Source organism: Arachis hypogaea, chromosome 15, assembly GCF_003086295.3.
Source record: "Arachis hypogaea cultivar Tifrunner chromosome 15, arahy.Tifrunner.gnm2.J5K5, whole genome shotgun sequence".
Lineage (NCBI taxonomy): Eukaryota > Viridiplantae > Streptophyta > Magnoliopsida > Fabales > Fabaceae > Arachis > Arachis hypogaea.
In genome coordinates this window covers 29,707,552-29,720,396 of record NC_092050.1, presented here as the reverse complement: position 1 = coordinate 29,720,396, position 12,845 = coordinate 29,707,552, and positions in this window count along the sequence as shown.

The window sequence follows — 12,845 nt, the reverse complement described above, 5'->3', positions numbered from 1 at the left end:
CTCTTCTCTCTCTCCAACACAATGAAACACGCTGAACTCTTGAGAAGGGGGAAGAACTTGTGAACTTCAACCCTAACCCTCCAATCAATCCCACATATCTCATGGTCTAGATCTCTGATCGCCGCACCGTTTGGGGCCATGTGCGTTGAGCTCTATAAATCTCATTAACTAATTCGGTAAGAAACTCTCAATCTCACTCTCAACCTCTCTTTTTCCCCAATTTTTTAAAATTTAAAAAGTTGGTTATTGAAATTTGATATTTTGGTGTTTAAGATCAAACTAGCTTGAGAAAACCATTAAGTTTTGTCCTATTAGTGCTTTGGTAAGGTAAGAACTTCAAACATTTTGTTGATTAGTGAATTAATAAGCTTGGATGTTGATTATAGTGAATATGTTGTGGATTTAGATTAAATAATGTTATTTTGGAGTACCTTAATGATGTTGGGAGCTTGATTTTTGAACCTTGGTGACGAAATTCTGTTTAGAAAGGCTTTGGGGTTGTGGGAGCTTGAGGAACGATGATCTTGAGGGGTCTTTGGCTTAGAGAAAAATCAGCCAAAGTATGATTTTGGTTTTTTGTAGATAACTAGTGTATGATCCCGTACCCTGTACGGAATAATATATAAAATTATATAAATTTTTTATTAAAAAAATTAAATAAAAAAATATATATAATAATAATTATTATAAATATTTTACAAAGTTATAATTAAAATCAAACTCTAAGGATTTTTAATATTAAAAATAATTAATATTTGTCTTAATCAATTTGAGTTTGTTGAGTGACCATCTCAGTCATCCGCTTAAGCAAGTATTAGGATGTTCGAATCTCGTTTTGCGTGCGTAGCAATCGATTGGCATGCGATTGACCCTTAATAAATGGAGTATCAATATATGGTTAGACTTTGCAGGAGTATCGAAACCCGTGAGTACCCCACCCGTTCCTACCCGGTCAAGACGAATAATAACTCGAGTCAAGGCGAGGCAGGTTTCGTTCAGGGCGAGTGTTCTCGACTTCTCTACAAAAAACCTCACAGCTCTCATTGTCGTCACAGCTTCCGTCGTCTCGCTACTGAGCCCGTCACTGCCTACCTTCACAGCTCTCGTCGTCGCCGCTGCTAAGTCTGTCATCGTCATTGTTGAGCCCGTCGCTATCTTCCTGCTGAGCCCCTTTCCCTCTAGGTAAATTCCTTAAGTCCATCGCTGCCTTCCTCCTGTTGAGCCCTTTTTCTCTAGGTAAATTTCTCTCCCCCCTCTCTCTCTCCTATCACATTATGAGTCAGTTAAGTTCTTCTTTTCTTCTTCCACAGACTCATCACTTGGCCGTTGCTGCAGCTTTGTGTGAGTCTGTCACCGGAGCCCCTTTCTCCTGATGGTGTCGCTGTCTTCCTCCTCTATTTATCTGTCCGCAGATAAATTTTTCTCTCTCTCTCTCTCACATTATGAATGACTGAATCTGTATTTCATTGAATCTCTACTTGGTGAAGTTGTAAGTTTGTGTTGTAATTTTATTGGTGAAGTTGTGAATTTGTGTTACAATTTTGTTTATATATGTGCAGTGGGTTTAATCTACATTTCAATGATTTTTGTCCATATTATGTACTAATATTTTTCATGATTGATTCTAAGATTATTTTATATAAAAATAAATATTTCATGATTGATTTTTCATTGAAGTGTGAATGTTCTCATTACATAAAGTTCATTTTGTATTTTTTATTTTAAATCATTATTGACTTTAGGTTCTAATTACTGATGTTGGCATGTTGCAATAGTTTATATATGTTGATCGAGAATTAGAGCTTTTGTGATTTTGGTTGATTTATATATGTGCAATGGATCTAATTACTGATATTTTAATAGTTTGCGTAGTTTTTTCAATAAGTACTTTATATATGGTTTGTTTAGATTTTTAATTTTTTCAATATAGGTGCTTTAAGATTATTTCATGGCTAATAATGTTAGAGAGAACGCACAAAACAATAGTGTTGCTCTTAATAATATTGAGATTGACATTTAGAGTAATGCTAATATACTTTATGTTAAATTTGTAGTGATCAGACATTAATTTTTTTTATTTCACGTTATTTGACATTATATGAATTTTATGTTTGCAGTTTAATTTATGTATAAATTTTAATTTTTTTATCTTAATTTATGTATGAATATATAAATCTTAAAGTATTATTTAATTGTTATAGGACGTGTAAGAGTGGGGAGGGTATCCGCAGGAAAGGATTAGAGTACATATTTTACTACCCACAAGAAAGGACTAGGGTACAATATTTTACTACCCGCAGGTATACGTGGAGCGAGTAGCTGAGAAGTTTAAGGACGGCGGACAGGGCCGGATAAGGCAAAAATTCGCCTCACTGCCAACCCTATACGTAGTGGATTAGTTCTCGATCTGTTCAGTTAAAAAAACACCATAAAAAAATAGTTTGTTTCAAAGTAGAATAATTTCTCATTGATAACAATATTTATGGAGATTTGTTTTGTTGGAATTCATCTACGACAATTTTATGTGTTAGCATCATATTCATTCTTGAAGTCAAAACAATATCATCAATATTGTTACCTGTTGAAATTTCACATTTTATGACATGATTTTCAAGTTTTCAAACTCAGACTTATATCATTACAAAAGTTATTAAGTTAGTTTATATTTCTTAATAACATTAATGGAACACCATCGTTGAGTATTAGTTTGTGGGAAGAGAAACCAATAACAATTTTTGTTATTCGATATATAATTTATTCTATTGTAAAATAAATTATTATTTGCTAAATTGCTAAATACATTTTCTTTTAATTTCTTACACCATTTTATTTAACAATATTTTCATGCAATGCATGAAATAATTAATATAAAAATATATGAAGTTTTTATTAAAAAATTAAACAAAAAATATATATAACAACTATTACTATAAATATTTTATAAAGTTATAATTAAAATCAAAGGTTAACGATTTTTAATGTTAAAAATATTAAAAATAATTAGTATTTATTTTAATTAATTTGAGTTGGTTGAGTAGTTATCTCATTCATCTATTTATAGAAGTATTTCCGAATCTCGCTTATATAACAACTCATTGGCTAGCGACAGACCTTTAATAAATGGAGCTTCAATCCGTGGTGGATTAGTTCTCGACTGGCCAAGCTGAAAAATACGGTGGAAAAAATAGTATTTGTCTTGAAAGTAGAAATTATCATTGATAGTAATACTTGTGGAGATTTGTCTTTGTTAAAATTTAAATGTGACAACTTTATTTATTGGTATTATATTCATTCATAAAGTCAAAACAATATGATCAACGTTGTTACCGGTTAATATTTCACATTTTATGACATGATTTTCAAGTTTTTAAACCTATATATAGACTTATTTCTTTACAAAAGCTATTAGATTGATTAATATTTCTTAGTAATATTACTAAAATACTATCGTTGAGTATTAATTTGTGTGAAAAAATAAACCATAATAATTTTGGTATTCAATATATATATAATTTATTCTATTGAAAAAATTTATTATTTCTAGATTGGTAAATGTATTTTTCTCTCATTTTTATACTAGTTTATTTGGCAATAATTACCGTTAAAAAATAAATGACTACACTATCTTATAATATGATGTATAAAATAATTTTTTATTTTAAAATTAATTTTGGTCAATGAAATAAAACTAAAAATAATTTTTTACACAAATTTAAATTTGACTTTAAAATTGATTAACAACTCACCTTTTTTAAATTTTAATAACAAAAATAAAATTAGTTAAGTGAAAAATATTATATATATATATATATATATAAAATATATTAGTACACAAATAATAATATCTAATGTATAATTTATTTATTTTTTGAAAAAATTAATGTATAATTTATTGAGGATTGATTTATTATCCAATTTTTTTATAAACATTGTAGTATGTGAAAATAGTGGTCTTATTCTTCTATTATTATTTAAAAAATTATTCATAATTTTTTTATTACGTAATTAATTTAATTAATAACCTTATTATTTTTTTACCAAAAAAAATCATACTTTTACTATTTATATATATTTTTTTAATACTAATAAATAAGTGGGTATTTATATTATATTTATTGTCCTAGATAATAGTTTGAGTTACCTATTTCGTATATTAATAATATAAAATATATTTTGTATATTATTAAATTCATTAATTTACCCATATTAAGAGAAAAAATTATGTAATAAATCATATGTTATAAAAATTAGTTAATTTACACATAAATTAAATTTGTTAAAAATAAAATTTTTTATATATAATCATATTTAATATATGTAGTATCATGTATATATTAGGATGACATTTTAATTATTATGTGAATTATTATTATTATTATTATTATTATTATTATTATTATTATTATTATTATTATTATTATTATTATTTATTTGTTTGTTTTATTACGTTAGTAAATAATATTTAGACTAAAAGAGAAAAAATATAATTAAAATTTTTTGGTTTGATTAAAAAATCTCTTGTAAATATATCTACTTTTTATATATATTAAATATTTAAATGTAATAATATTTAATAGTATAGTATGTTTTGCAACAATGACTCAAAATATTAACTCAAGTGAGTAAGATCAACCTAGGTCCGTTGTCCGGATTCCAAATCCGAATTAGGTTCATTATCTTAGGACTCAATGCAGGTGAAGTTCACGTGTCCCATCACAAATCGGCTCAAATTGAATTTTCGTTATTAGTTAGAGATGGTAATAGATGCTTGTGTAGACGGGGCAAACTTCCATTTCCGTTCTTTGCTCCTATTTAAAAAAAAAAAAAATCCTCTGTCCTCTCTCCATTTTTATGGCAAATCCCTCTTTAATTATCCCCTTAAAGAATGCATTAATTATCCCCTTAAGAAATGTAAAATACCCACAGTTATCTATAGATATTTTTTGAATTTTCTTTTAAATAAAAAATTATAATATAATAATCATAAAATAATTAATTCAATATAATTCAACACAATTCATAATATATTCATTATAATAAATAGCATTTAAAAAAATATAAAAATATCTTCCAACAAATTACATAATATAATTTTTTGAACGAAACTGAGCAATGTAGTGACAAATTTAAGAGGCAGAAAAAAGTGAGTTAGAGAGAGATGCAAAATCAAGACTAAGGATGTGTCTAGAAAAAAAGTGTTCAAATTGGAGGCAAGGTTACTAAATTCAAAAATATATATATATTAGGAAAAATGGGTAATTTTATATTTGCGTTGTTTTAACAGGTCTTATAAAGAGGGTAACTATGCCCCGTCTCCATCCATTTCATGTGAATAGGTTCCCACAATCCCACCCATAAAAATTTGACATATTTCCATTAAGTCCCAAATTGCGATTAATCCTTACGAATATCTATTTGGCTGTTTTTTTTTTTTTTATCATTTCAATTGTTAGTATTCGTCGGTTATTGACATGGAATTATACCAGCCACTTACTCAATTCTTAGATAACCAAAATATCATTCTCATAAAATTACATGTATCTTATTATAATAATATTAATAAAAAATAAATGTTTAACTAAATGAGTTACATTTTTTATATATATAACAATGACTAATATCACATTTTATAACTTGTGAAATCATATTATAAACTATTGATAAGTTTAGATTATAAATATGAATTGAAAAAATTTAACTATAAATTCAAATGGCCTTATTTTTAAATGGTATAATTTAATAATTTTTTCAATTTGTATACTAATAATATTAATTCTTCTAACTTTTTTAGTCTATATTCTCCAATATATTGTTCCTTTAGAAATATTCAATTACATAAATACTATCTACTTCATTATACAACAGTCCAGAATCTTAATTATTTGGCTTCTAAGGCGAGGATATCTACATTTTCAAGAATGTGATAAAATTTCTTTATCTATGTCATCATGTTACAGCAAAATACACCAACCTCTAAATGGAGATCGAAATCAATAACCAAATAGAAAAAAAAAAAAAGAAAAAAACCAAATACATGAATGTCTAACTACTATGATACATAGATAAATATGGAAGTACAATTACACAATAATTTTTCTAAGCCATAATTCAAAATTCACCTATCCATTCTGTCAATCAAACAACATATTAGAGCGTCACAATTTCTGTAGGCCGCCACGTAGACTTTTGAACACCTAAAAAGTCCTCATTTTTTTTAGTGTAAGTCATGCAAACCTCCTAGTTCATAGACTTTACCATGCTCTATCTCAAGCTCATTAATTACCTTAGCAATGTCTCGAACAATAAGTATACTTTTAGGTCTTAGAATCTGATCAATCTCAGCCACAACAACTTGAAAATTGCACCTAAGAGATCAATAAATAAATTAGCAAATGACACAGATAATTATTGTCTGTTGATATGATTCAACAAACTATTAGTTTTGATGAATGAGAAATGAAATAATTATTATACACACATTTTCTTGAGTCTTGAAAACAGATAATCTGCATGGAGAAAATCGTAGGACCTAGGATAAGTGCTAAACAATTTACACCAATCATGACACATGCCAAAAAGAATGCGTTCATATATAATAGGAAGTGTATCTTGAGTATCTATTGAAACCACATTTATGACCTAAATATTCAAATCTTTCATAGCTGTAGCAAACCTAGAGACCAAAAAATAATTATAAAACAAAGGTAGTGACAACGATAGATTTATATAATTCAGATTAATATTTCAAAAGTGATTTTTCTTACCCTCTGTAGATTGATCTTATATCCATAACATTTTGAATATTTGGCCATTGAATTTTTATTTCAACACGTTTTCAGTGTTCATAGTCCATGCTAAAATTGTCAGGGACAGGCTTTTCATAAACTCCAACTTGAGAATTTGTCAACCATGGTCCATGAATACTTCATGGTTAACATATTATATATAGCCTCGAGTGGGAGTTGGAGGGTCTAGTGGCTTGTATCCACGATAAGTCGATAATTGCCTTCTTGCCACGACGTCTCATAGGAAGAAAAAAAGATTGTCGTAAAAACTACCAAATAAAAGAGCAATTGATAAAAAAATGAGATCCTCTTCTAGTATATATGATCTTTTATAATAATAAAATAAAAATAAAAGAAATAAAATTTTGTATTTTTATATTAGAAATAGAATTTAATATTTATCCTAATAAAATTAAATAATGGATTAGTTATAATTAATATATTTAAATAAATAAAATATATGAAATAAAAATATTTTTAAGAATTAATCAAATCAATTAGTTAATACAAATAATTAGTATAATTGATTTGATTTAATTTATTGAATTCAAAAAAATAAATCAAGAAATAGTTGATTAAATTTAATGAATTAAAAAGACAAATAGCGAAACACTTTCTTAGGAGACAATGATTTTCTTAACTAATTTAATTTGTGTTTATTATATTCAATTAGAATAAATAATAAATTATCTACTTTAATATGCACTTTATAAATTAATAAATTAAAATAATTGATATAAAAAATTATAATTAATTAATTGATATAAATTATAATAAACTGTGTGATATTTAAATATTTAATCAAATCAATTAGTTGATATAATTAATTTATTGTAATGAATTAAAAGAATAAATTGGGAAACATTTTTAACAATTAATTGTTTGATATAAATTATAATAAATTGTGTGATATTTAAATATATAATCAAATCAATTAGTTGTAATAATTAATTTACCGTAATAACTTATATTTAATGAGTTAAAAGAAATAATTCAGAAAATACTCTCAAAAGCATGCCATGTCAGCTCTATTATTTAAGTACAGAAATTTAATTTTTATATAATAGAATAGATATATAATGTCTTGTGAAAATTTAGATTAAATGACTATACGATAGGTTAGAATGTATGATTATATTAAATGCTTAGTAAACTTGATGAAAAATATTAATTTAGTTTGGAAATGAATTGATGAGTGATGCATGTGATTGATGGTTGATGGGATGATAATTTAAATGAATAATGGTGGTACATTAATGATTGAGTATCAGGGTGTATTGAGTATGAGTTATTGGGGTTTGAACTTAATAAATTGTGTGTATTGTTGGACCATGGATTATTGAGAAGTGATTTAGTATATTTTGGGATATAGTGGGAACTTAAAAACACTTGATTTTGAAATGGAAATTGTGAAAATAGAGGATTGTGACTTTTATGCAAAACTTAATTTTTGACCGAATTTTGGCGAGCCATAACTTGGTTTTTGAACCCTCGATTTCTATCAAATTTATTTTATATGAAAATTGGGTTCGTGAAGTTTTCGTCATTCGAAGAACAGATGAAAAAAATAATTTTTAACAAAAAAGTTATGCGCATCGTAAGTTTAGTGTGTAAAAGGAAATTCTGCAGCATTAACAGCTTTTTGGCATTTTTGAGGGACTCGCGTACGAGAGTGCACACGTGACCCGACCGTTTGGTTCTGTCCATACATGTCTACGTACGTGGGAGTGTGCCGCATACGCGAGAGGTAAAAATTATATTCTCGCGTACGTGGGCAAGTGCTACGTGACATGAGCTAACTCTTCAGTCTAAGGGGGGCTCACGTATGCGGATAGGGGTCGCATACACGAGTGAGGAAAATGACACTCCCGCGTATGTGTGACATGGCATGCGTACGCGGGACCCTATTTTTCGGCAACATTGTGTTTTGTGATTTAAACATGATTTCAAACTTCTAAACCTCTATTTTTACTTTATGAAATCCTAAAACTTAGTTTTAATCATAGTGAGGGGGTTGAACCTTAAGAGGGTGGTAACTTGGAAGAAAAGAAAGTTGAGGAGTAATCAATTATGATTGAGAAAGTGCGAAAATAATGATGATGATGTTATGAATGATGGTAAAATTGATAATCAATGATTGATAATAAAGAAATAGGATAAATGAGGCCTGATTGAGAATGTTGATGATGAGTATGTTTAAGTTTTCTCTCTGTTGTAAAGTGTGTCGGGCATATCTCAAGAGTGTGGGAGCACTTTATCCTGAGAAGTGTGTCGGGCACTATATTTCATGAGTGTGACGGGCACTATATCCCGAGAGTGTGGCGGGCGCTATATCCCAAGAGTGTGGAAACACTTTAACCCAAGAAATGTGATGGACACTGTATCCCATGAGTGTGGTGGGCACTATATCCCTTGAGTGTGACGGGCACTATATCCCAAGAGCGTAGAAGCATGTCAGAGAGACGATATCCGAGTTAGCTATCGGGTTTGTCGGGTTCTGACAAAGTAACCAACACATGAGCTGACGGCCAATAGGAAAGACATACATCATATGTATTTGTTTGTTCTTGTTTAAGTTTGCATTACTTGGGTTTGCCTATTTGAATATCTATGTTTATTTGCTATATATATGTTCTACCTACTGTAACTGCATTCTATCTGTGTTTTCTTTGTCTGCATTGTATGTCTGTGCAACTGAGAGGCCCCTCGTTTGGAACGGGAGTGACAAGGATAGTTCCACTGGAGCTTTAGAGGATTGGAGGGACGTAAGAATTGAGGGGTTAAGTTAGAATTGGATTAGAGCCTAAATGCCTTAGATAACCTACCTTGTTTATGGTTTTAAATTATAACTCTAGGTTTTAAATCTGAGTGTCGGAGTTCTAGGATTGCCTCTGGCTTTTCCAGGACCTTAAATATTATGTATGTGGGCATCATTATCATGCTGAGAACCCCCGATTCTCATTCTATACACATATGTTGTCTTTTTCAGATGCAGGATGAGAGGCACCTCGCTAGGCGTATGGAGTTTCTATCGTAGCGGAGTTGGGATGTTGTATTTTGGGTGTTTTGATGTATATGTATATATTGTATAGACTTCTCCCTTACTTTGTTTTGCTCTTGTACTTCATAGAGACTTTTGATGGAGAACTAGGGTTATTTTGAGTATTTTGAAAACTTGGAACTTGTATATACTTATGTAAATATTCTCCTGTCAGTCTTAGTTTCGCAGGTTGAGCCTAGAGTTTAAAGATTTGTATCCTTGACACTCTGTTCTTATAATATATATTTATCTTTACCTTTCTTCATACGCAAATAAATGTTATCTTGAGAGTTGTGCTTTTATCTTTTACGTTTTTGTTTAACCAACCTTCAAGTCTCCTCGAATATTATATTCTTTCAATTATATTATACCACACCACCTCTATTTTATAGCTTAAACGTAAAATTATGTGTGGTATAGGGTGTTACATGTTCTATATTCTTGCTATATAATAAGTAATCACTTACTACATATGTTAAGTGATCACTTTTTAATTTTTACTATTATGGTATTTTTGAAAATCAATCTGTTCTGCTACATATTTTAAGTGATCACTCTTTAAGTTTTACTACTATGGTGTTCCTGAAAATCAAACTGTTCTACTACATATATTAAGTAATTACTTTCTAGATTTTACTATTAGTGTTCTAGAAAATCAAAGTGTTCTAATGACTAATTTATCGGTTTAAAAGTTTAACTATAGTTTAATTAAAATAATTGAATAATTATAAAATAATATATAAAATTATAACTAAATACAAAAATATTAATATATTCTAACATAAATATTAAAAATACACAAATTAAAAATATAATACAAATAAAAAGAATCTCATAATCACGTACAACAAACGAGTCAAATCAAAATTGATGGTGCGTGTGGATCAAATCAAAACGCGCGTGTAAAATTTATAATATTATACAAAAAATTTTATCAATTTAAATTGTATCTTAATTCTTAAGTTTTTCTTTTTTTAAGAAAAATTATTCTATATACTTTAATTTTTAATATACATTTAATTTAAACCAAATAATTTATTATATCAATTTTTTGGGTCATGGTTTATATTAATCTTAGAGATAGTATAATTTAATAATTTATTATAAAATCTTTTTTTTGTCGATAGATACAAAAAATACTACAAGAAAAGAGAGCTATTTATTTTAACACTTTGTTTTTTAACACCATAATTTATTATAAAATCTTTTTCTTGTCGATAGATTTGTATCCTTGACATTCTGTTCTTATAATATATATTTATCTTTACCTTTCTTCATACGCAAATAAATGTTATCTTGAGAATTGTGCTTTTATCTTTCACGTTTTTGCTTAACCAACCTTCAAACCTCCTCGAATATTATATTCTTTCAATTATATTATATATGTATATTTTATTTTAGAAGTCGTAATATCACATCACCTCTATTTTATGACTTAAACGTAAAATTTTGTGTGGTATAAGGTGTTACATGTTCTATATTCTTGCTATATAATAAGTAATCATTTACTACATATATTAAGTGATCACTTTTTAATTTTTACTATTATGGTGTTTTTGAAAATCAATCTGTTCTGCTACATATTTTAAGTGATCACTTTTTAAGTTTTACTACTATGGTGTTCCTGAAAATCAAACTGTTCTACTACATATATTAAGTAATTACTTTCTAGATTTTACTATTAGTGTTCTAGAAAATCGAACGGTTTTAATGACTAATTTATCGGTTTAAAAGTTTATCTATAGTTTAATCAAAATAATCGAATAATTATAAAATAATATATAAAATTATAAATAAATACAAAAGTATTAATATATTCTAACATAAATATTAAAAATACACAAATTAAAAATATAATACAAATAAAAAAAATTCTCATAATCACGTACAACAAACTAGTCAAATCAAAATTGATGGTGTGTGGATCAAATCAAAACGCGCGTGTAAAATTTATAATATTATACAAAAAATTTTATCAATTTAAATTGTATCTTAATTCTTAAGTTTTTCTTTTTTTAAGAAAAATTATTCTATATACTTTAATTTTTAATATACATTTAATTTAAACCAAATAATTTATTATATCAATTTTTTGGGCCATGGTTTATATTAATCTTAGAGATAGTATAATTTAATAATTTATTATAAAATCTTTTTCTTGTCGATAGATACAAAAAATACTACAAGAAAAGAGAGCTATTTATTTTAACACTTTGTTTTTTAACACCATAATTAAATGTCAAAATTAATATATATTTTTGACAAATATCACAAATGTCAAATTCTCTATGTTTTCTTGATGAATAATTTGACCGTAGAAAATTACTTCTCAATTTTGACACTCATTTGTTTTCAATTTACTCTACTATTTTTCTTTTTCTCCGGGCTCTATCAATTTTGACATCACACTGCTCTCAGTTTGAGATCATACTACTCATTTATCTTTAAAATTAAATCTCAATTTATTCTTTAATTTTAAGATCTTATCTCATTTTTTGTTAAAAATTTTTGTTGAGAATATATATTTTATGGTCAATAAATGTCAAAATAAATAGTATTTTTGACGGTTAATAAGTATCATAGAAAATATATTCTCAAATTTTTCTAACAAATTATTTTTGACAGCCAATATTTATTAAAATAAGATTTAAATTTTTTCACAATTATTTATATGTTAAAAATATTATTTTTGACAAAACTTTTATTAACATATTTTCATAGTTAAAATAGTGTCAAAATTTATGTTTTTGACAAATTTTAATTTTTTTTACATATATAACTTTCAAAAATAACCTATATTGTTGTAGTGAAAATATATATATATATATGTTGACAACTCAGAATAATTGTTCCCAACCGAAAAAAAATTACTTTTAAACTAAACAATGAAAAACTATGTTTGTTGGGCATAAAACGTGGTTCAAATATCAAAATACTATAACTCTATATGTAGTCCCCCTCTCCTCTTTATGAAGTATGAACTGTACGTAGTAGCAGTAGCCGCAGCATGAACTTGTAGT